Source organism: Lathamus discolor, chromosome 15, assembly GCF_037157495.1.
Source record: "Lathamus discolor isolate bLatDis1 chromosome 15, bLatDis1.hap1, whole genome shotgun sequence".
NCBI classification, from domain to species: domain Eukaryota; kingdom Metazoa; phylum Chordata; class Aves; order Psittaciformes; family Psittacidae; genus Lathamus; species Lathamus discolor.
The window spans coordinates 1040584-1065150 of NC_088898.1; the positions used below are offsets into that span (position 1 = coordinate 1040584).

The window sequence follows — 24567 nt, forward strand, 5'->3', positions numbered from 1 at the left end:
TGCTGCTGAGTACACCGAGGGCTGCTTCCCGAGACAGCCAGCCCGTAATTACACGCAATGTTGAGTGCACAAACAATTCCAAGGCTCCGCTGAGACCAGGAGCAAAGGGAGGGGGGAGATGGTTTGAATTGCAAAAGCATCCCCACATCCGAGCACGCTGTTGTGGCTTGAGCAAGGCCAGGTCGGTGTCACCGGCTCCTGCTGGGCTGGTGGCCGGGGTGAGTGCTGACCCCCAGCATGGCCAGTGGCACAGAACCAGCACAGTGAGGAAGACAAGGGCATTGCTGAAGGGCTGCTCTCGGAGCCACCAGCACGGCTGAGGAGCCAGCTATGGCTGTGGGAAAAGCAGAAAAGATCTTTGCCAAAGACACTTTGATTCAGCACCCCCCGACGCCCCCACCAACTCCCTCTGCTTCCCAAAAGGGAATTCTCCCCTTTTATAGGAGGAAAGGAAATATCTTTGCTATTTTATCATGACAACAGCCATACACACACACATGGGCCAAGCAATTTTCCCCTTGACAGTCCCTTCAAAAGAAATGCTCATTTGACAGAAGTTACACGAGGAAAAGTAATGAGAGATGGTAATGGAGCTCATCCCTGCAAATTGATATTGCTCCTGCAAATAGACAAAACCCCTTAAATGTGTTTGCAAATCATCTGCATGGAGCTCATACCCAGCAGCAACGGGGTCAGGCTGCGGTTCAAGCTCTCCCACCTTCCTGCTAAACTAAGGGGAAAGGAGCTGTGATTGACAGGCAGTTTGACCTTCATTAATGTAGGTGATAAAACCCCTGCGGCTGGCAGGATGCTGCCGCAGCCCGCGCACCCCTGTCCCTGCACATCACAGCCCAAACCTGCTCCACGCTCCAGCCTGGATTCAAGGCTTTGAAAGTGCCTCTCTGGCTGGTTCAATGCTCCCCTGCTGCTCCTGCAGCCCTTTCCCAGGACCTGGTCTCAGTTGTCCTGACCCAGGGCGTTTTGGTCCACACTCGAGCCAGGTCACTGCGGTGCAGCCGCAGCCTGGCGCATCTGCCAGCAACAGCAGGCAGAGAACCCCAATCATGGCACTAAGCAGCTTTGAGACCAATTAACAGGGCCTGAACTTGAGGAGGGTGTTTAATTGAAGGGAGCTGAAGGACACTGCTGTGGAGCCTGCAGGCACCCGAGTGCGGAATGGTGGATGATGAATATTAAATCACTTCATGAACTCGGGAGCCTCGTGCCCACAGGGGTTTGCAATCAGGAGATTTCCATATTGATGTGTGCCCTGGTCTGAGCCTGCCTTTAGGGTGTTTGTTTCTTGTATTAATGCATAAAACAGAACCATCATAGAACAGTTTGGGCTGGAAAGGGCCTTAAAGCTCACCCAGTTTCAACCTTTTGCCCTTCACTTCAGGCTGAACCAGCCCAGCTCTCTCAGCCTGGCTCCATAGCAGAGCTGCTCCAGCCCTCAGAGCATCTCTGTAGCCTCCTCTGGACTTGCTTGAGCAGGTCCACATCCCTCTTGTGTTGCAGCCGTAGCTCCTGACAGATACACCAAAGAGTTATATGGATGTGCATTCAATCAGGAAAATATACACACATGCATGGGTCAGCTTTGTCCAACCAGACCCTCCCAGGAGTAGAGGACCTGGGTCTCTTAAAAGCACAAGTGAAGCAGAGGCACAGGTCAGGGACATGGTACCCAGGGACAGGGCACTGCACAGCACCTCTCTGCAGCATCCATGCCCTCACATTACCCAACACCTACTCATTCTTCGAAGCACCACACCATATTTTTGTGAAGCCAAGAAGGTTTGCAACAAACTGGCTGCTTCTAGATCCTATTGATTGCAGGGGAGAAAGACAGAGATCATTAAGTATTTAAATGGAGAGGAGCGAGTCTCTGTGGCTGTGACACCCAATAACCTCTCAGCCAGAAGCCTTAATTCCCAGTAAGTTCAAAAAACTAGAAGCCATTTGTTCAATCAGTCATTAATGAAGCCATAAATCATTAGCAGAATAATTCCTCCCAAATTAAATTACTCCTTTCAATTATTTTTGCTTTTTTTAACTCCTTTCCTTTCACTCCCTTCATTCCCCAAGGAGCTGAGCGGAGTCAATGCCCTGGAATTAGACTTAACCTGCCTGATGCTGCTCAGGAACTTCTTGGCTTTCTCTTGTCCTTCCTGGTCTCCGAGCTGTCCTTTTCCTCTGCAGGCCACAGCAGGAGAGAATGAAACCCCTGATGTCAAAGCCCTGGCTTCCCATGAGGATGGCTCAGCAAGGCTTTTATTTATTTACCTTTGCATGGAACAAGTCCTCGTTGGCAGCAGAGAGCAGGGGCCTGTCTTTGATTTTATCTTAATGAACATTGCTGGAGCCGGAGCTCCAGCAGCCTTTCAAACGCTATCGCTTGACAGAGCCACGCTGGGATAGAAACACGATTTAATCTGCCCAAGGTTTCTGCACCACTGCATCATCCCTGATGGGATCTTCATGTGTTTGAATGTGCAAGTGGCAGGTGCAGAAGCAAAACCTCCTCCAGGTCCTGCGTGCTGAACCTCCGGGGACCCAAACCTGCCAGCTTCTTCCATCAGGATGAAAAGGGCCATTCCTGGGTAATTTTAAGAGAAGGTTTTCTTTTCCCTTCTCCATATCACGGTTCTCCTCAAAAACGTACAACATTTGACAGCTTGCCCCCAAACCCTAACCCCTCCATGTCCTGCAGAGCAGTGCCGTAGACACACCAGCCTTTTTCTCCTACAAACTTCACTTACTCTTCCTTTCCCTGCCCCGACACTCCTGAAGGGGTTAAAACCAATCTCTGTTTTGCTCTTCATCCCCTGCACTGACCACATCAGCTCTCCCAAGCTGCACTTGGAAAAAGTTAATTCTTCATTAAGCTCTTCCATCCTGTTTGATATTCATTATTCTTTTCATTACTTCTTAACTCAAGCGAGTTTCTTACCTTCTTTTTATGCAACTCAGCCTATTCTCCATGAAGCAAATCCTCTGAATCCCTGAACTGCATTTCTGTTATCATCCCGTTACTGCTTACATCCTGTCTCAGCCATGGCAGCATTTAGGTTTTTTGTCCCTGAGGTTTAGATTTGTGTATGTGCATGGATATAGAGCACAAAGTGCTGAGCAGCATGCAAATATCTGCGAGAATGGAACCTGTGATTGCCAAAGGGAGCATCAATGAAAGATGGGAAATTAATTTAGCCCCATGAAGCAGATAATGACTATTTTTCAGATTGAGAAAGTGGGGCATAAAGAGATTAAGGCCCAAGGTCCCAGTCTAGCCAAAACCCTATCATATGCTTCATTTAAAGGAGATTAGACAGTTCCCTTAAAGCCAGCAGGAACAGCCATTGCCTGATACCAGGCACACATGGAAAGGTCTTGCTGAGCAGAGTCACTGTGGTGTTGGGATGATGGGATGGAGATGGCTCCATGAGGATGGGGTTGTACAGACCCAGCTCTGACAAACCTGGGCTGAAATTTAAAGAGTAAGAGAAGGGATGTCAGCAGGGCTTGAGTCCTCCAAACACTGTTAAAAGCCAGGGCAAGGCATCTCAAGGAGCCAGCATAGGCAGAGCCCATTTCTTGAAGCTACAGCTCCTTCAGCAGAGAGACAAAATGAATAACCAGTAGCTGAGCCCAGTCCCACCTCCCACACCCTTCATAAAATCATGGAATGGTTTGGGTTGAAGGGACCTTAAAGCTCCCCCAGTTCCAACCCGTCAGGAGTAGAACCTTGGTGGAAAGCAGGGGCCCTTGTTCCATGGGGGATGGAGAGGGTCCGAGCAGCCCGGCTGGGAGCTGCATCCATGGAGGCTGGGGATGCTGTGGGGATGACGGCCCTGCTGCCTTGCTGGAGGGGGCTTTGTGTAATGATCCAGAAGGCTCAAATGGCAAATTTTACATTAAGAAGACATTTGGTGACCTCTCCTGGAGCCTCACCCCCACCCTCAGCTCTGGAGCCGGCCTGGCATTTGAATGCTGAGTTTGAGCATTCTGAGAGCAGTTGGAAGTGAGGAAAGGACATCGCCTGCTCCTCCTCCTCCAGCAGAGCTGTGGGTGCCACACGCCCGTCCCGAGGAAGCTGTGTGCATCATCTAAACCCACACTCACACACGCGTCTTCACACGTAGCTCCTCGAGCTGTGCTCAGCCATTGACAGGCTGCTGTGGTCCATCCAGCCTGCCCTATATACATCAAGCTCACATGCAAACACAGGTTTAGATGAAATACCAGAGCAGAAGAGTTATGCCAGTCTTCCGGGAAAGTCATACCCATCCTAATATAGTGTGTAAATACATATTTATTTCCTAGACTGGAACCAAAGAAGCTGTTCTGGTCTGCCAGAGAAAAGAAGTACGCGTTTTAAGACCGCCTAGGTACATAATTACCTTAGAGAGAGAGTGAAATAAATCATCAATGTCTTCTTGCTCTCTGGGAAAGAACCATCTGAGCTCTCCTTTAGCTCCCTTCACCAGCAGTGAGCCTCCACAGTAGCAATTAGTGAGCCTGGAAGAGAAACCGGTAACAGCCACTATGTGCACTGGTAGGGCAGAGCTATGGAAATACCTCTGGAAACATTTGGGTGCTACCCAGCGCAGGATATATTTATCACTAGTGATGGAATGTCTACTCCATGAAGACAAAGTTAAGCACAGGAGAATTGATTGGGTGAAGATACACCAGCTCTACCTGCTGTTCCATGGTGCCTGGCACACAGGGAGAGAGCCGGAGGCTCAGACCCCAGCTCTGCACCGGGGTTTGCTCAGCTCCCCTTCCATCCTTCCTGCCTCTTTCTCTGCTCAGGACACAGCATTGCCTCCAAATAACAAAGAGGAGTTGCAGTCACTCTTTTCCATTAAAGTCCTGCTCCCTGACCGTAAAGAGTTAATGAATAGATGTGTTAATGAACAGCCAGTCGATGAGGACTGATTGTGCAGTCTCCAGTCGATAGCTTGCTGACAGAACCCTTATGACCATCTGCAGCAGAAACTCCCCGTGTCTGCAATATGCTTATAACTGCTATTAATTATTTATTGGCCTTTTAGAAAATGTTTGCAAGTGGGACACAGGATAAAAGGCTGCCGGCTCCTCTTTCTCTCTCCCTTTTCCCAACCTCCTTCTACTGTGTGTGCACCAGGGCTGCATCCCCATCACCCCCAGGCCAAGGCCAGACAGGGTCAGGACAGGAGACAGAGCCTGGGACCAGGATACAGCTCCTCTCCTTCATGGTTAAAAGCTCTTGGCTGTTTCCCGAGCTGGTGGAAGCTGGTTCTGCTCCTGAAGGAAGCAGGAGATGTGCAGCCCCAGTTCTGCAGTGCTGGGAAAAGGATGGAGCATCGCAGCTCCGGGGGTGAGCAGGGAGGACAGGCACCAAGGTGGCACACACAGGGATAAACTTAGCAGCAGGCTCTCCCGGCTGTCACACTCACATGAACACGAGGAGACCGCACACAGAGATGCCCAAGTTGCTTTTCTGAGGAGCCCCAGCACACCCCGGCTGCAGCGGGAGGTGCCAGACAGGGAGGCAGCCTCCAAGAGGAACATGAATTATGCATCGTGGCCCAGCCTGCAGATCATCAATGGCAAATAATGCTAACCAGGAGCTCCAGCCTGCCCATACCCTGCCACCACCTTTCTCCCCCTCCCTTTCAAAGCATACTATGGGTTATGGAGCACAGTTTGATGTGGAAAGAAGGAGCTTTTGCCACTGTTCTTTAGGCTGGAAGATTTGCCCCCTTCTGCAAGGTTCTGAGGAGCTGCCCTTCAGTCACATCCCTCAATCACTGCTCTGAGCTGCAGGTCCAAGGGCATCCCAGAGGATTCAGACACAAACACCAGGTGATTAAGACAGCAGGTCCCTGCAATGTGGAAAACACATGAATTTTGTATTATTTTGATGGAAAAAAGAGCATCAAGCTTTGCTCCCCTCCACCTCCATCCCATGCTGTGCTCTGGGCCCCAGTAGGATCTGATGAGGCACCTTGGCATGCTCAGCACCTCTGGGGTCCCATCTCCACAGCCCTGTGCACCCAATGAGGGTCTGCAAAACACCTTTAAAACCCACTTCATCCCCACTTCCATGACCTACCTCATCACTGCCATCATTCCAGGTGCCTTCTCCATCCCTCTTGAAGCTAGGAGCTCATTTCAGCCATGAACACACTCAGATACGAGGTTACTGCTGCCAACCCCCCATTAAAACACATACAAAAGCTCCTGCATTCACTCCCTGCCAAGCTGCTTTTAAAGCCTCAGCTCTTTCCCAGTCAATTTTGGTCCAGCTGAAGTCAGAATTAAGCTCAGCTGAGCAGCAAAGGTGCTGCCCTGCACTGATGGGTGCGGGTTTGGGAGAAGCTCCCATTCCATTAAGGTATCTTAAGCTGTGTTTGCCTTAAATTATGCCAGAGGTGCTGGTCCTGCCCAGGGCTTGCTGACCTGACCCCCTGATTTCCCTGCACCCACAAGCCCAGCTTCATAATCCAGGCTTGAGCCTGGACCTCACATTGTATCACTGCTGCTTCATGGCATCCTAAAACCAACTGACCCTTGAGGACGATTCCCTAGTCCTGGTGTAATAAAACATGGAACAAAACACGTTTTTCCTGGACAAACCTGCTGCTGTTGGTTAGATCCAGGGTTAAGGAGGCTGAGACTGCGTGATGCAAGCAAAATGTTCCCTCAGAAGATGCATTGCTGAAGTAGCTTGTCTGGAATAGGCACTTTGCTTTTCTGGGCATTTCTGCACTAGAAAGCAGGGAATTGACTCAATTTCAACTAGTTTAATTAAACTGAGTTAAAATCCATCGGAGGGAACTTTCCTGCTCTGCCTGCATGGAATCTGCTAAATGAAAAAAGCCAAATACAATGGCTATTACTTTCTGTCAAGTTCTACAGGATTCCCTTATTTTAAGAGAGAGGCTGAGCAGCTCGTTCTGCACCAGTTGAATTCCAGCTTCCACTTGGAAGCTTTTCATTCCAAATGACTGTGTCTTGGTTAAACGAGCAGGGCCACGCTCCTGCCTCCTCCAGCCGCCCTCTGAAGGAGTTTGATTGATGCCGCTGCATCAACACAACCCAGAGGGTGAGATGGAGCATGATGGACGCTGGGGCAGGGCTGGTACCAAGGACCCCACTTCCACAGCAGGAAGGGAGATGTGGGCATCAGTGTGGATCCAGAGCAGGTCAGGTTTGGTTGCAAAAAGCACTTAGTGTCTTCTCCACTGTGACTGTGTCAGTCACAAGTGACTGGTCCATGGATGTGAAATGGGAAGCTGCTCCTGCCAAGTGCAAAGGACTTTTCTTTCTTTCTTTTCAATGAAGGAAGCTCATTTATACACCCCAAGCTGTATGTTGAATGCTGGTGGCAGCTTGAGATGGGCTGGGGTAGCTGTTATGGAGGCAGCTGCCCTGGTCTCTGCCCCATTCAGCGAGTGCAGGGATGCAGGATGCTGCACTCCCATCTAAATCACCATGGAATGCTTTGGGACCTGTGCAGGGAAAGACTTCTCTTAAATGTAAGATGAGGCATTAGGACACGTTTGCTGCTCTTACTGTGATATGTGCCATTTCCAAAGGGTGAAAGGGCAGGTTCTTCATGCAAAAAGAAGCACATGGGATTTAAAATATGCCAACCACTGCTGCTGTGCATCTCTTAGTGTCATCTTCTACCAGCAACCTCTGCTGGGGAGATTTCCAGGAGGATTAAACTGAAAACCCCTTTTCCAGCCTCTGCTGCTAGAAGAGAGAGGGTTGCTATAGAAACCGCATCTGGCCTATTCACAGGAGCTTTATAAGGGAGGAAACAAATAAAAACCAAAGCAAACGCAATGCACATGGCACCAACGAGAGGCGGCTCTGCCTGCCCCACCAGGGAGGGAGTAGGAGCAGTAATGAATAATACAACCTGGGTGCTTGCTTATGTCCATGTGTTTACAGCCTTCCTGGATCACCCCACAGCCGAGGCTAGGACATGGGAAGGGGTGTTTGTTGGGAATAGCGATCCAAGGGATTTCAGTGATGCTCCTAAACCAGTGTGAGCTCCTAAAGCAGCATCCTACTTTCTGCACCCTTGAACAATCGTTTCTTGCTTGCATTGGGCTGGGACTTTGCTCTTCCCATGCTGGGAAGGATGGGTGTAGCAGGAACATGTAAGGAAGCACAAGGGATGGGCCTGCGCTGGCCATTCCCCACCAGCTCCAGTGTGTCCTTGCAAGCGGTTTCATTTGGAACTGCCTGACAGCGCTGGAGCAATGTCAATGAACACGCTTTGGAGCCAATCTCTTTACCAGCTTGATTTGTATTTCAGAGCAGAACTGCAGATATCAGTGATGGCTCCAAGCCAGCACATTTGGACAAAGGTCTGGAGAAAGTCCACGATGGAGAAGGGCAGCCTGAACGTGTGAACCTGTGATGGGGCACTGACAGCCATGGGGTCATCGTGGCAAAGCACTGCAAAGAGGAAGGGTTCTGCAGGGAGCTGGTGCTTTCTGGGCAGATGGGAGGTGCCCATGAGATCCAGCACCTACACACCAGGGATATCGGGGAGCCAGACCCAGCCCTGCTGCTGCTGCTGACTCCCTTATAGAGAAAAGGTAGTACACAGAAGAGCAGTAACTTACTCAAGGACATAAGTACCTCTAGAACTAGGCCTGATGTGTGCTGGCTTCACCTCGCTGAGGGGTTACTCCTCCCTCTCCCTCAAGCAGGTGGTTGTAGGGATGAGCCAGAGGCTGTGCTGTCACCCAGCCACAGCTTACTCTGAGCTCATGAAGGCAGGGTCATCTCAGCCATCCATTCACATCACCAAAGCCCCATCCAAGCCCAGCCTATATTGCTGCTGTTTTCAGGAACACACACAATTTACCATCTGGCCTCGGTACTCCGTATGCTCCAAACTTGATGCAAATCAAAACAGCTCCACTAATTGCTGGGATGCTAATGCTCTCACACCGAGGCACGGTCCGGCTGAGCAGGCCAGTGCTCGCTCTGCACAGCACAGGCACTATGGTCCTGCAGCCTGTGAGATGCCACTGACCCACAGTGCTGGCCCATGGCTTATGTGCAAGATCAGTTTGCCTTGGGGTGCTCGCAGAGCCTAAATGGGAAGGTGACAGCGACTCTGGAATAAGGAGAAGGAGCAGGGATGTACAGAAGCAATGGAGCCCTTCAGATAGCTGGCCAGCAAACGCCCCAGTGCGGAGAAGAGAGGGCAGGCAGTGACAGACCGACGCTGGGTGGTCCTTGTCCGGGAGCAGACGGGCCGCCATCCCTATCGGCAGATGCAGAGGGGGAGAACACGGGAACCCGCGCAGTGTGAAAGCCGGCGCCGCAATTAGCACTTGAGGGGCAGCGCGGCATCCCCCCGGCTGCCGGGGCCGGTCCCTCCTGCCGCCTCCTGCGGGCACAGCGGGGCTGGTGCTGCGGAGACGCTGCCCTCCACAGCCACAGCAGCACCGCGCAGCCCCCAGGGTCAGCGCTGCTGCTCCAGCCCAGCCGAGGCGCTTCAGACAGTTAGAAATGACCCTGCCGCTGCGAATCCGCAGAGCTGTGGTCGAGCTGCGACAGAGGAGCCAATGTGGGAGCCTGAAACAAGCGTATTCCCGTGGCTGGTGATTAGGAAGAGGTCTGGATTAGATGTAGTGTGCTACGTGTGTCTATGCCAGCTCGTGGCTGGGAATCCTCAAGCATCCTCCCCATAATCATCCCTCCTTTATTTCGTCCTTTCATGACTGAACAGAGATTTCTCTTCCCAGCACTTGAAGCAAGAGAATAGGAATTTCGGGGCACTCAGCTGGACTCACTTATTTACCTGTTGCCTTCTCCTTTTTACCTGCTCAGACCTCCCGGGACAGGGCCCAGCAGCAGAGCTGGTTGTCCCCATGGAAAAGGCAGTGGTTGCTCATGTACCCCAGGCTGGGCACACAGGCAGCACCTGTCAGGATTGCCAAAGAGAACAGGCTGAAGGGGTCTGCAGGGAGCTCAGGTTGTCCTGAGCCCTCCCTTTGCTTCAGGAGGGTCCAGCCAGTGTCACCTGGTCACAAAGGGCTCATCTGTGCAGCCAAGGAGGATGACACCAGGACTGACCAAAACCCAGCCAGAAACGAAGGAGCCATGGGCTGGCACCAAGGGTGATGCCCAGCTCCAGAGAGCCACAACCAGCCCAGGGCTGTACAACTGCCTTTAAAACCGCTGCCCTCCTCTTCCCCCCTTTATTATTCCTTGTTCATCAGCAGTACCATTAAATCCTTTAGGAGTTTTCCACAGATCCCCTCTGAGGATGAGGCAAGGCGAAGTGAGCTGCTTTCACGCTGCCCCGATGTTTGCCCAGCACTGATTTACAGCCCTTCTGGAGAGCACATCTCATATATTAGGGCCCAGCTCTTGCTGCTCTCCACAGCAGTATTTCTCCCCTTTTCCTGAACCATGGCCTATTTTGGAGCTAATAAATCCCCCCAGCAGCTTGGGAGCCTCCTCCTGTTCAACCCCAAAGAGGGGGAAAGGGAGGAGGAAAAAAAAAACAAACAGGGAAAAAAAGACCCCTGGCATCACCATGGCAACCTGCTCTTCCCTGGTGCTGCTTACAGTCCCCATTCCCTGTTTATCGGTCGCTTTGGATCAGGCAATGACAGTTGGCTTCACTATGTGTTACAAGAGTTGGATGCTCATGAAGAGGGGTTGTGCTCCAGAGCAATGTGCATCCTCCCTCAGGCTGTCTGGGATGCAGATTGCTCCATGGGCTGCTCTCCCATTGGTGGCTGTGTGGGTTTGGGGAGCAGGACCATTCCCATTGCCTTGCCAAGCCCTCGTATGCCTGATGCACTCTGTGGGTTTATCCACTGACAGTTTGCCTGCTACCTCACTCACCTTCCCCTTGTCCTTATTAACCCACCTCTGGCTCAAGGAAAGACCCTCTGAAGCTCTAAGGATGACATGGGCTGCTTGTGAACCCTGCGGCATGCACAGGCCCGGAGAGGGATGCAGGGATGCACCCTGTGGGGCCAGCCCCCTGCAAAAGCAAATGTGCCACTGTGTTGCCTCATCTCTCTTTCCTGCGGAAGATGATGCTCGGGAAGAGCAGCAGATGGGCTTGTACCGAGAGAAAATTGCTTTTGCTTCCCAGCTCAGGCAGCCACGCTTTATTCTTCTCTTTCTTGCATGCCCCTGTATTTGCAAAGCCATTCCCTTGCTCTGGAAGCAGGGAGGCAGCAACTCCATTCACCAGGTGGACACTTAGGCTGTGCCCTGGCCCTCTGACATGCTGAGCTCCCGAACTCCATGTTAATAGAGCTGGATCCCAATACTCATTCAGGTAAACGGGATGCAGGGTGTCCCCTGCTCCTCCGGCAGCCCTGGGAGCCCCGCACGGGCTGGGTTTCCTTCAGGCTCGATGAGCTCACGTGGGCAGGGAGCACAGATGCTGCTGCCGGCTCTTGGTGCTCCTCCAAGATGGGCAGCGTTGAAGGCAGCGAGTGGAAGTGGAGTGCGAGCCTGGATGCTGTTCAAGGGATTATCAGTATCTAATTGCTGGTGTAAGTGAGTGCAGAGCCTCGCTGCCTCCTGGCACAAGTGTGCGGTTCTGAACAAAGGTGTTGGAGTAAGCAAGCACCGCCCAAAATGAGCTGGGTTTGCTGTGCATCAGCACGTGAGGTGGCACCACCGCAGGGCGCAGGGCAGGTCTAGGTGCAGGGACACAGCACCACTGCCCTAGGAACCTAGAAACCAAATGTGTGGTTTCCATCCATGGGCTGATTGGGCCAGTGGGGACTGAGACCTGACGGAGGCAGCAGCTTCCCCCCTTATTCCACCTGGGTGTTACTGACGTGGTTCTCTATTTCATGGGATGTTTGACCGGACAACCCACCCCAGGGAAGAAGGATCAACTATTTCTCTCCTTCCCAATTCTAAACTTTGCCAGGGTTTTGCTTTCCTGCAGTGCTGCAGGTTACCATTAGCTCCCAGTCCCTCTTTGCATTGAATAGTTGTCTTTTATCAGGAGGGAAACTGAGGCAGGGGCAAGACCTTCCCTCTCCATGCAGCAAGGGCAACACAATTCCCATCCGTTCTCCACAGCTCCCCATAGCCCATTGTGTCCTGGAACCCCCCCAGTGTGTGCCATCGCCTCTCCCTGGGGCATTTCCTTAACGAAGATGAAAGAAGTGCTGCGGGAATATGTCAGTCATAAACCAGCATCAAGCACCACCACAATGGAAGTGCTCCGGCTATCAGCCCGAGTGCAAGTCACAATTAGCAACTGTATCAATCACTGATGATATCTTAAGTAGCGTTTACAGGGAGAGCATTACAGAAATGATTTGCAATTACAGCGCTGTTGTGTCTTTACTGTCTCCAGGGAAGCGCCACTGCTGCAGGGAAGCACCATCCAGGCTCGCAGCCTGGGGTTCACTGGCTTGGGTGGGATTAGGGATGTAGATGGGCTCTGCAACCCCAAGGAATGCTGTTGTCTTCAAGCTGCCAGGACAGAGTGGTGCAGGCTGTTAAGGATGCTGGAGGGAGAACGCGCTGCTGGGTGTCACCCAGCCTTGCTCCAGCCTCCTGCCACAGGGGGGTTTTGCTTTGCAGAGCAACCAAGCCTCGGAAGAGCCACACAGAATGGTCCCATCTGCTTGTTCCTGGCATTATGGGGGGAATTAGAAGCCCTGGGCACTGGCTGCAAGGAGTGGGATAATGGTCCAACATTGCTGCGTTAGGTACCCACTGCCTGCCATGCCTGCCTGTGAGCTACCCCCACAAGCCAGCGACCAGCCCACTGGGGACAGAGCCAGAGATGATTTACAGCTCCGCTGCTAATGCCTACGGGCCAGGATAAAAAGGGATTGGACAAAGGCGCTGGAACATGCACAGTCATTTATGAATATTACTAGATTACAGGCGGCTTTCAGGCTCCCAGCTGAGATCAAACCCCTCCAGGCAGCCACAGGGAGACAAAGACGACAGCGTGTGCAACAGGAGGAGTACAGCCTCTCGCAAACCTCCTCCAGCCCGGAGACGTGTTGCTACACACACATGAACCCATTGTCTGTGTGTGTGTTTGTTTGTTTTAAAGGAATTTGTTGGGTTTTGCCCAAAGCCGCAGCTGCAAACATCCCATTTTGGCAGCTGACTCCAGCGATGGGCAGCAGCAGCGCAGCAGCTTCTCCTTGCAGAAAGAAAGAAAACCACTCTTTTTCCCCCTAATTATTAGAAACCCAACATTTCCCACTGCACCCTGCCTGGGACGAGATGTGCTCTGTGTAGTTTTCAATCCCTGCTCTGCTCAAGCCCGCACACGTTCCTGCAGACACTTGGCACTTGGCTCGGGTGATTTCATCAGCCACGGAACCAGACGCAGGGGCTGGATGGAAGGAAGATGTATGGGCAGAGCCTGGTGCAGCCAAAGTGTTTCTGTGCTCGAAGTGCAGCATGAGTTCCCTGTGCTCCGGCATCCCAGCAGGATGGTGGCTTTGCCCCAAGAGGCTCCCAGTTTTCCTGTGTCACTGCAGAGGTTTACATGGAACAGAGGGGAGCAAGTGAAGCAAACCCTGCTGGGAGGCCCTCAGTGCCCTGAGCACCAGCCCTTTTCTGGACTCACAAAGTCTTGCTCTCAGCTGCAGAACCCCCTTTAGCTTCAGGGCATCACAGTGGGAGGATGCAGTGATTTCAGGTTCCATCCCTGCAGGTTTGGGCACCAATAGGAAACCCTGGTGCTGGTGGGACCTGCTGTCCTGAGACCCTGCGCCCAACCTGGCACCAGCAGCATCCCTGTAGGTGCTCCCCGAGGCTGTGGGGCTCCCCTGCAGCCCCTTCCCTGCTCCGCTGCTCTTCCAGGTTTGTCACATTCACTCAGAAGCTGACAGTTTCCGGTGAATCTGCCCTCGGTGGCTGGACTCGTTATAACCTTCTCCAAGGAGCCGCAGCCATCAGAGAGGAATTATTCAGAGGAGCGTAACAAGGAATAATGCGTTGGAGGGAAGACAGGGAGATGGGAAGCGAGCGAGTAGCAGGAATAATGATCACTGTCTGTAGGTGAGGAATTTGCCCAGGGGCTTGCTTGCCAAGGGAAAGGCTGAGGCACTGATGGGGACTGAGGGAGCCCAGAGGCTGGGGGCAGCTTTGGGGTGCCCCACACAGGACAGGAGTGCAGAGCTGAGCACCTCTGGTTGCTTCCTGACGGTGCTTGTCCCACAGCCTCACAGAATCACATCATGGTTTGGGTTGGAAGGGACCTTAAAGCTCCTCCAGCTCCAACCCCTGCCACGGGCAGGGACCCCTTCCACTGGAGCAGCTTGCTCCAAGCCCCTGTGTCCAACCTGGCCTTGAGCACTGCCAGGGATGGAGCAGCCACAGCTTCTCTGGGCACCCTGTGCCAGCGCCTCAGCACCCTCACAGGGAAGAGCTTCTGCCTAAGAGCTCAGCTCAGTCTCCCCTCGGGCAGGTTCAAGCCATCAGCCCTCCTGGAGGGCCTGATCCTGCTCACTGCTGGGCAGCTCGGGCACCGGCACTGCTTGGATGCGTTGCCGTTGCTGTGATTCCATTAACACGCAGGCACAGCCACTAAATTACACTTAATAAATACCTAATGAAAAGATGACAGCCACTTCTGGACTCTCAGCAGTCCCTTTGGTTATTCACGAGCTCAGAAACGTACAACTCGGCTTCAATAATTGATAGTCCACTAATGCAGAGCTCAGGGGGAGAAGGGGCCCCATTAATTACTGCTGGGCAGCCGCATGGCTCAGGCGCCAAATGCCACCAAGTGAGTGCTCTCGAGATGATGCTAATAAATACAGGAGCTCTGTGTGCTGCAGAGCCCAGGCAGGTCCTCTCTGCTCCTTTGGAGATGGCCCAGTGGCCCAGGGGCTCAGCACGGGACTACTGCAAAGAGTTTGAGAGCAAGTGATCCAAAAGTCATTGTAAATCCAATCACATTAAACCCTATGTGTCAGAAATGTTCTGGCGTCACCCTAAAGCCTTCCCCGCTGCGGCAATAAATCTCAGGGTAATTTGCACAGCACCTGAAAATGAGACAATTTCCACCTTTCAATGAGGATTTTAGGCTGCTTCAGTCAATGGGATTTTCAGGGGCGCAGGGGAAGCAGAAGCTGGTGATGAGCCCAGGGCGAGCCAGCGGTGCCTTGGGTGGGCAATGGGATCCCGAGAAGTCAAGCAGGATGTGTCCAGTCTCCCCCATAAGAGACTTCCTCCCCCTGTCCCCTGGAAGGGCTCTCCCGTGTTTCAGAGAGAAGAAAGCAGGGTTTGCAACAGAAAATGGTGTTGCAGAAGAGGGAAGGTGGGGGGAAACGGTGGGTCTGCAGAGGAGCGACCTCATGATGTCCCCTGTCCCCTGTGATGCTGCCTCGGGGACCGCTGTGTCCCCAACGCCTCCCTGCTTTCTTCACGTGCTTCCAACCCGCCTCTTCCCGAGGGAGGGTCTGCCCAGGCAGGCAGCAGTCGCCTTGGCAAAACAACCTGTGTTTGAAGAGGGAAAGCACAGAGGAGCAGGGATTAAAGGGAAGTAAAGAGTTCTCTCTGTGTGCCTGGGGCTGGCTCAGCGACGGCGCTGCCTCCGGAGCCACCGAGCCCTGCAGCAGTTTGCTATGAGCATCCCACTGCGGAGCTCAGCACAAACCAGGCATCTCCTACAGGTCTCAGAGACTTGATTGTCCCTTTAAAACTCTCTGGAAACTCTTTAGCTGAAGTGTGCGGCCCAAACCACTCATCCTGCACCCAGAGCAAAGCATCCTGGCAGAGGAGGATGCTAAACAAACAAGCCCTGCACATACACAATGTACTCACCCAAGATGCAGGAGTTATTAATGCATATGCATAAAAATGGCATTTCATTAGGAGTCCAATAATACCTCTGCCATATGGTGTTGTATTTACCATCCACACTCAAAGCACAGCCCCTGTCAGCTCTGAAAGCTTCTAGCTAAAAAGAGGGTGGAGGTGATAATGGGTTTTCAAAGAGACAATTATTTATCGTGATGTACAGATCAAGGCAGATGTTTCTGCTGGATCCTGACCCATTTTTGATTTGGAAACTGAGTGTGTGTTGGGGATGCCTGGCCTGTAAGGAGCCTGCAAAGCCAGCCTGGGATCCCTCCCTCTCTGCTTGTGTTTGCAGCTCTGGAAGAGACAGGAGCCATTTACTGATCTTAGGGACAGTGGGACTGTGCTGGAGCCGCAGGCGCTGATCCAGGCTGATGGGCTCATTGGAAAGGTGGCCAGAGGGAATCCTGGCTCCCCCCAGCAACAGGGATGGGGCTGTGGGAAACCCCATCCCAGACTTCCAGCAATGGCAAACAGTCTCAGCCCGCTCCGAGCCGGCAGGTCTGTGCCTTGACCTGTTGTAGAAGAAAGGCATCAGTTCATTTTACTGATTATAACTAATCCAGACCTATTTCACATCTGTACTGAGGAAGCCTTTCTGGCTTCACTGTGGATCAGCCTTTAAATAAGGGCTCTGGCTGGCTTTAAATCTCTAATTGCAGTCGTCACGGGGAAGCCGTGATGCCCAGGGGATGTCCGAGTGATGGATAAGGATCCATGTACATCACACACATCTCAGGGGCAGGCGAAGGGGCTGATCCTTGCCATGGGATGGGAGGCAAGGTCTGGGGGTGGGCTGAAGGAATGGAGAGGAGCTGCCCCCAGCAGCTTTATCCCCCCTGGGGAAGCAGAACTTCATGGGCAGTTTTTAAATGCTTCCTGGCTCTGTCCCGTTTGGATGCTCTTTAAATCTCCATCCAGCTAAGGAGTGTCAGAGCACATCTCCCCCGGCCGCCAGAGAAGAGATTTACAGTCACCGATCCTGGAATGGTTTGGGTTGGAAGGGACCTTAAAGATCAATGAAAGCATTAGTGGGAGAAGCAGCTGAGGTGGGATCTGCTGGTACCTTTGGCTGCTCAGGGATGGAGCACAACACAGATCCTGCCCCAGACTGTGCTCACCCCACTGATGCCGGTCCCCACCTCGCCCCGTGCAGAAGCCTTGTCCGGGTGAGTAATTCTTAAGCCTCGCACTGCGGTGCCTGGGAGATGATGAGAGTTTAGGCAAGCGGCTGCCTCCCGAGATCAGCCTCCTGCTAAATTAGCATTAGCTTTTACAGCACCACAAGCCCTGTTCCCAGAGCACGCTCTTCTGCTGGGCTTTAAAAACGACTTTGCAGTGTAATAAATGGCCTGCATCAGCTACGAGAACAAATGTTTCATGTTTCTAAGCCCCCAGAGGTGCTGTGCTTTATTCTAAGCGAGGGAGGTTGGCTGTGGAGAGCAAAGTGCTTCCCACCCTGCCTGGGCGATGCTCAGCAAGGCAGAGCCTGGACATGGGGGTGGATTCAGCCCCTCTCCTCTGTCTGAATCCCTGTTTTTCAGGGAATGGCGAGACACAGACCCCAATGTGCAGAGCTTTCCCCAGCTCCCAGCAAGGCATGGCCAGGGTAAGCTGTAAACCCTTGCTTTTTCCGAAAGCCCAAGGATTGATGATCCCTGCTCTGGGATGCCCCCATGAAGGTGGCATTACTGGGAGGGCGGTGACTGCTGGAAGCTGCCCCTCTGCGACCTGCCCATGATGCTGCCCAGGGACCCTGCTCCCCAAAAGCCCCAAACTTCTGCTGTGAAGACAGTGGTAAAAGGGACATTTTGGTCCCAGCCAACTGCAGGGTGAGTGGCAGAGCACCGAGCCCTGAGCCCCCATGGGGACAGCCTGGTCCTTGCGTGCTGCACCCGCATCTGCCTCTGCTCCCCCAGACACCAGGCTCCCACCCCATGTCACTGCTGGGGTTTGATTTCCAGTCCTGAGGAGCACTTGTCTTGTGTGGGCTGGTGAATAATTTATAGTTTGCTTATGAGGGAAGGCAACGGGGAGCGAGGAGAAGGGGGCAGAATAAATATATATTTATAAAAAATGGGGGAAGCTAAAGAAAAAATAAAAATAATAATGCCCAGCCTCGCCTGTAAACTGCTCCTTTGATCTAATCCAGAATAAATTATACATAATGGAGCTGGCTGCGTTTGCTTGCCGACAGCATGAATAAAGAAACAGAAAGCAAGAAAGCAAGCAAGAAAGCAAGAAAGCAAGCCAGACCATTTGGGCTAATAACACTGCTCAGTGAATTCGCTCCATCTGGGTTTATTCTGCAGCAGCTAGCGCAGATTTTCATGTGAAAGAAACCCATTTTTGCACTGGGGATGTGCTGAGCTGGAGGTAAATGTTCCATAGAGGCTGGAGCATCTGAGGAGAACCTTTTCCTTTCTCATACAAGACCAAGAGATTTCCCTGTGTCTGCCACTGAGGGATCTGGAGGTCACCGGGTCTTTACAGACAACCGTTTGCTTAGGGTTGACTTGAAAACCCCAGGCCTCAGGGCAGCTGCCGTTCCCAAAGTGCAGAAACCAGGCTGATTCAACAAAACCCAACCCTTTCATTTACAAAGCAGATCCACAGGGAAGTTCTGAGAACGCCAGCTTATTTTCCCAACGTTATCCCCCTCCTTCCTCTTTCTCCTTTCTCCTCCCTCCACCTTCCTTCCCCTTCCCATAGAAGGGAAGTATGGAGGAAGGGAACTGATCTTTCACGAAGAGCTTAGCTTGTTGCTCCAGGATGCAGATTCATCTGGCAGCACAGTCCATAAAGAATTCCCAGCCAGCTCAGGAGCCAGTTCAGTTTCAAAGGCTAATGGAAAATCACTAGCACTAAGCAGTGAGGCTGCGCTGACTTCTCAGGCGAGAAGGGTATTGACCAAATAGCCAATGCTCCAAAAATACAAATATTCCTCCGGGCTTGGCTTCGGCATCCAACTAAAAATCCCAGAAGCAAATCCCAGCCCTTTTCAACGTGCGATTACAGAGCCGGGGAATGGGGCAGGAGCTGACCAGAAGTCCTCCTTGGATTCACCCTTTTATCACGACAGGAGAGGGAGGCAGAGAAGGGATCACCAGTGGCACATGGTACGAAATCAGCTTAAGAATGATAAAAGGGCTCTGAAGGTCTGGGATCCATCAGCACCTCGGCTAAGGGGGGATGCAGATGCTCCCCAACAATGCTGGGGCCAATGGCTCAGCCCTTTCTGCCGTTGCTCCACAGTGGAGGAGATGACTTTGGGATGAATCAACCGGCTCTTTTTGTGAGGAAAAGCCACAGTTTTCCTTCTGGATCACTGCCATGGGAGCAGGGAGAGTTTCTGTCCCAGTCTCCTGCTCTGGATGCTGCTGCCTGCAAAGGGGCTGCATTGAGCCTTAAGGTCCCTTCTAACCCAAACCATGATTCTCTGTCAAGCTTTGGCTCATCACTGTTGAGCTTTGGGAGGGCAACCACCACCTCAGCTGTGCAGAAAAGACCAGGTCAAAGCAGTGCCTAAAGCCTTTGCAGGTCTCATCCGTGCAGGGCTGATTTGTGCTCCAGGAGGATGTGACTGGTTATTGGCCAAACTAAAGCACCGTGCTGTGTCTTGGACACACATGAGGAATTGCCATCAACTCCAGGTTCAGGGGTCTTGACTGCAAGCGAGAGATGCGTTGCTGTGAGCTGTTCAAAGGAAATATTAGCCCTGAAGCCTGGGTCGAAGGAAACAAGTTACCTGTGACCGAGCAGAGACATGGAACAAGCCAAGCAAAGCTTCTGCACCTTGCAGCTCCATCAGCATCATAAATCTAGTTAGAAGCAGATGAATGTTCACCAAGGTCACTTAAGGGCACTCTTATTAGAGAAGTCTATTAGCAAAGAGGCCAGTAACGTACATTGGGCTGCCAAATAGTCTAATTATAAACACCACATGATGGCACAGGCTCATCTGCTCCCTGCTGCTGCCCTGCTCTGCTCCAGACACCAGCTCCATGCTGGAGGTGACGCATCTTCATAGAGAAGATGCAGATGTTCCTGCGGTACCCACGGGTCCAGCTGTGCCCATCTTTGTCCCATCGTGTCTTTGCTTTCTGACACTGGAACGAACACCTTGGTTTGGATTAAACACAGTTTTCATTCCTCACCCCACTGGGCAAATGTGCCCCCACCAGTGTTGGTGTTAACTCCCCTAGCACCAGGCTGCCAGCAGTGAGCGCTGCTCTGCTCACCCTCCTCTTTCCCCCCTTGCTGCCCACATGGATGGCATTGGACCACTGGCCCTGAGCTGAGCCTGGAAAGCCAGGAATGATAGGGAGCTTTGGGTGCGCTTTTCATACGAGGAAGCCCCAGGGTGAAGCTGAGCCGGTTGCAGAGATGAGTCTGACGGACACGCTTCCCCTCTGTCCTCAGGGAAGCAAGGGGTGTGAATCATTTCTAGGCTGAATTTTTGCCTTATGGTCTGCATTGACACCATGTGCCTGGTATGGGCCCACCGGGGCTGTCTACTGCTCTGCTCCATATGGGAAAGCTGTCCATGGAAGCAATGCCTCAGGGTTCTGAGGACAAGGGATTGTGTAATGTCAGCCCCAGCGCTCCGGACCAGCTCCCCAGCCCCTGTAAATCAAGAGAGATCCACTGAGCTCAATCCTGGCCGATTCTATCCACTTAATCTTCTCTCCAGAGGCACCCTTTGATAACTGGGATGTGGAGCCAGGCATTCGGGTACCCTGTGCTGCTGAGCCAGGCTGGTCCAGTGGGAAACTGAAACCATTGCCTTATGCCAGAGAGTCACAGATAGCTCCTGGTGAGCAATCCTTCCCGATCCCCTTCTGACCTCAAAATAGGTTTCTTTCCCTTTTCATTTCAGCAGGAAAAAAATCCTGGAGGTTGCAAACTGCCACGGGTTGAGTTCCATTGGGAAGCGTGGGACGGGATTTGACAGGTTCATTTGGGAAGCACAAAGGAATTGATAGGATGCGCGCACTTTCTGCTGTGGCGGTCCCTGCTGGCAGCCCCCGGGGTGTCTGCGATGCCCTGGAGCAGGACAGGGGTGTTTGTGCGGGATCAGTCATTAACAGCTGGGTTATTGGTTCTGGAGGATGTTTCCGGGTTTCCTGGAGCCCCTTTAGGCACTGGAGCTGCTCTCAGGTCTCCCCTTCAGAAGCCTTCTCTTCTCCAGGCTGCCCCAGCCCAGCTCTCTCAGCCTGGCTCAACAAGAGCTTCACCCGCCCTACAAGTCTCTCCTGCGTGGCCTTTGCAAACCTCTGTCCCCCCAGTGCAGGCAGGAGGCAGCCAGGAAGGGCTCAATTCCCCCCAGAGCATCCTATTGGGACCATGTGTTGCTCTGACACTGGAAAGGGATGTGCTGGTACCAGAGGCTCAGGAGCATCAGCAAGGGATGGCAGGGAGAGCAAGGCTGACCCCAGGTGCTTTGATGAAGACATCTTTCAAGGCATCCTAAACAGCCTTATTACATGTTTTATTCAGTTTTTATAAGTATTCCTTGCTGTAAAGGAGTAAATGAGGAGCCTGGGGCAATGCCAAGGGGTCTCTTTTTGTTCCTCTTGGCAGTACATCAACTTTCAAATGATTTTTGCCATAAGGAAAAACAACATGCAAATCCAGGCCCATCTCCCTTTTATCTCCCCCTCTCCTCTCCTCTTCCTTCTGCTGATTCCCCTCTTTCAAATGCAGATCAGCCCCTGCACTCCTCATTCACCCTCTCCCTGTTTTGGGGAGGTGGCAATTGCACTTTCCCAATTCAATCTGTTGTTGGGGAGTAGAGAGTCCTTCCTTCTGTCCATGCTTTTCCCATTGTAGGGCATTACAACATCCCTGTGCTTTGGTCCAGGTACCTGAGCTGCTGGCGAGCCTGCTTGGTGATGTATGAGACATGCCAAGATCTAGAACAAAGTGGGAGAGGAACAGTGGGTTCCCAGAGGGGGAAAAGGGCCCTTTTGGGTGTGAATGTGCCTGGAAGTTTGCTTCCTAGCAATAGGTGAGAGAAAAGCCAGGCAAGGAAATGGGTGTTATACATACATATGGATACACATGAACAGGCAGGGATCCCGCAGCGCTCCTGATCCAAAACACAAAGAATGCTCTGAAGAGAAGCCTTAGAAGTGCAGATGGCTCCAGTGGTGGCTGGAGGGTCACAGCCCCAGCAGACATCAACTGATGCGGTGCCCTTAAACCCCCCCTCCCGCAGCACTGACCCGCTCGCCTCCTGGCCATGCTCTCACCTCCCAGCCTTTATCAGAGCCCTGCCTGGGGAGGGGTGAATGCCATGAAATATTGCCAGGGATTTGCATCGATAAACCTCCCTGAAGCAAATTACTGTCTTGGTGCAAAAGTTCACCTGGGAACAGCTCATGGGGCACTGAGGTGACTTTGGGAACGTTTCAGCATCACTTAACACCATCAGCATCACGCTCTGGTTTTCCTGGTGATGAGGCAGGAGCAGAGTCCTGCTGATGGGATTGAGAACAACCTCACGGTGGGGAGGAAAGGGAGGACACAGTGCAACGGCTGGATGCCTGCTTTAGGACTTGTGGGGCTGCAGGAGGATCCCCCCCCCCCCCCCGCCTTGGCTTTGGTGATCCCTCCAAGCAGCATCTCAGACCCTGCATGGAGCAGGGACAGCCCTTCCCCAGGAAATGTCCCTCAGGTCCCCCCAGGCTGGGTCTAATTCACATTTCAGCATCACATCAACTGCCTGGGCAGGTTGGAGCAAGCTCCCAGCTCCTGGAAATCACTCCTGCACCACGATTCCATCAACACCAGCCTCAGTGCAGTCAATTGCTTTTCGTGCTCCTTCCCAATGCGCTGCAGCACATGTACACACGCATAAAACCCCACAAACTAATATAAATTACCTTCCAGGCAAAGCCTGAGGACTTATAAATTGCTTAAAAATCAAAGCACATTCCAGGGGGGAGAAAGGTGGTAAATTGGAAGGGGGAGAACGCGCATATCGGCTTTTAATGAAAACAGCGTGGTGGAGGAATCGCACATTCCTCTCAGGATGTCAATGAACCGAATCCCAGCACAGCCCTTTGGAGCAGGGAAGAGTTAATGCCCCCAGCCATTCTCCTGGTGGATGTGCAGGCAAAGCCTGCTGAAGCACCCCAGGGAAGGGGGGGAGCATTTTGGGTGCCCTCCTGAGGTGTTGCAGAAACAAGAGATTCCACTCGGAGCAAGCCAAGCATCAGCACTGAACGCAGCTCTCGCAGGTGCGTGGCTTATCCAGGGGAAGGAAGCAGGATCAGAGGGAAAATAGCTTGGAAGAAAAGCAAAACCACCGACCAAAAAGAGGGGGGGAAAAAGTGTTCGAAATGAAACATTTAAATTTGAAACCCCTGGTTTTTCCATTTCAAAGCAATGAGGTTTTAATGTTGGAAGCTGGAAGACAACCGGCAAGTGATGGAGAGGAGGTTCAGCCTGAATATCCCTGTTGGGAATGCGGAGGCCTTCATGCTCCTCATGGACTTCAGGGGCTGTGATCAATACCCCCAGTGCTGCAAGCAGGCGATCATAAAGCACTGGCTTTCGGTGCTGAATTGGTGCAGGTGAAGAGCCAGCATGGGTGAAGGCTCCCCGGGCAGGGCCACAGTGACTGCACCACCCCAATGGGAACACCAGGCGCAAGGACCTGTCTCACTGCTGCAACCACCCCGGATCCCCAGCACCTTCCTGGCTGATCCCAGCAAAGCCGGCGTTGGAACAGGATCGATGTGCGAAGTGGAATATGCTGAGATGCATTCCGAATACACAGCCGGGAGCACTTCGTGATGGGAAGCCAGCAGCGACTGTAGCAGTGTTTTTCCCCAGCCTCAATCTTGGCACACTTTGGCTTTCCCTGCCAAGGACCCATTAGTCACTCTGAATATCAACCAGGCTGCGCTGAGCAAAGTACCCAGCTCCCTCTGTCTTGCAAAGATCCCCCCCACTGCAATTCCAAAATAACATCACACTTCTTTAATGATCAATAGCAATTACTAAGTCATTTATATCCAATAAAGGCTGCAGCAGGAGGTCTGCGTGATACATTACTGTATAAATTCACACTATGGAGCAGATTAACAAAGCATTATGAAAAGCAAGCTTATTATTTGCATGAACACGAGGCTCAAGAGCTAATTGAAGCAATCCAGCAAAATGTCAATGACTTCTTATGTATATGAAATATTCATCAAAGGCGAGCACTTATTTGTGATTGTTTATTTATACCTTTTCATTTGCATTCTGCTATAAAGCTGCCTGTCTCTCCATCAGGACACAGCCAGCACTGCTTCCATTTGGGCTTTAAAACTGCCTCCTGTCTCATGAGAGCACTGGGGGAGGTTCTTGAACAATGGTTGCAACAGATGCGTCAGGGCTGATGGGGAAGGGATGGGAGCAGCTTCCTCCTTCCTCCTGCTCCCTTCAGCCTCCCCAGGCACAGCCCATGGTGATGGACTTGCAGCCCGGTTCTGTGCGGGGTCAGCCCCTCACCCTGTTACCCCTCTCTTGGCATCCCCTTCCTCTGGTGAGCCCAGGGCTGGTGGGGCACATGGAGAGAACAGGCTGTGCTGGCTCCCTTTCCAGTCCCACTGGAAATACTGGAGCAGACACTGGCACAGGGTGCCCAGAGAAGCTGTGGCTGCCCCATCCGCGGCAGCGCTCAAGGCCAGGTTGGACGCAGGGGCTCAGAGCATCCTGCTCCAGTGGAAGTGG

The 24567-nt window shown here is 52.4% G+C and overlaps 1 long non-coding RNA gene across 1 annotated transcript; it reads right to left on the reverse strand.

Moving 5' to 3' along the window:
- Positions 1 to 3362: 3362 nt before the first annotated feature.
- On the reverse strand, positions 3363 to 6212 carry LOC136022384 (uncharacterized). The gene is made up of 3 exons (XR_010616146.1): positions 6101 to 6212; positions 4401 to 5870; positions 3363 to 3483 (listed from the first exon to the last, which is right to left on the reverse strand). It is a non-coding gene; the product is annotated as an uncharacterized LOC136022384 (long non-coding RNA).
- Between the last annotated feature and the right edge of the window lie 18355 nt (positions 6213 to 24567).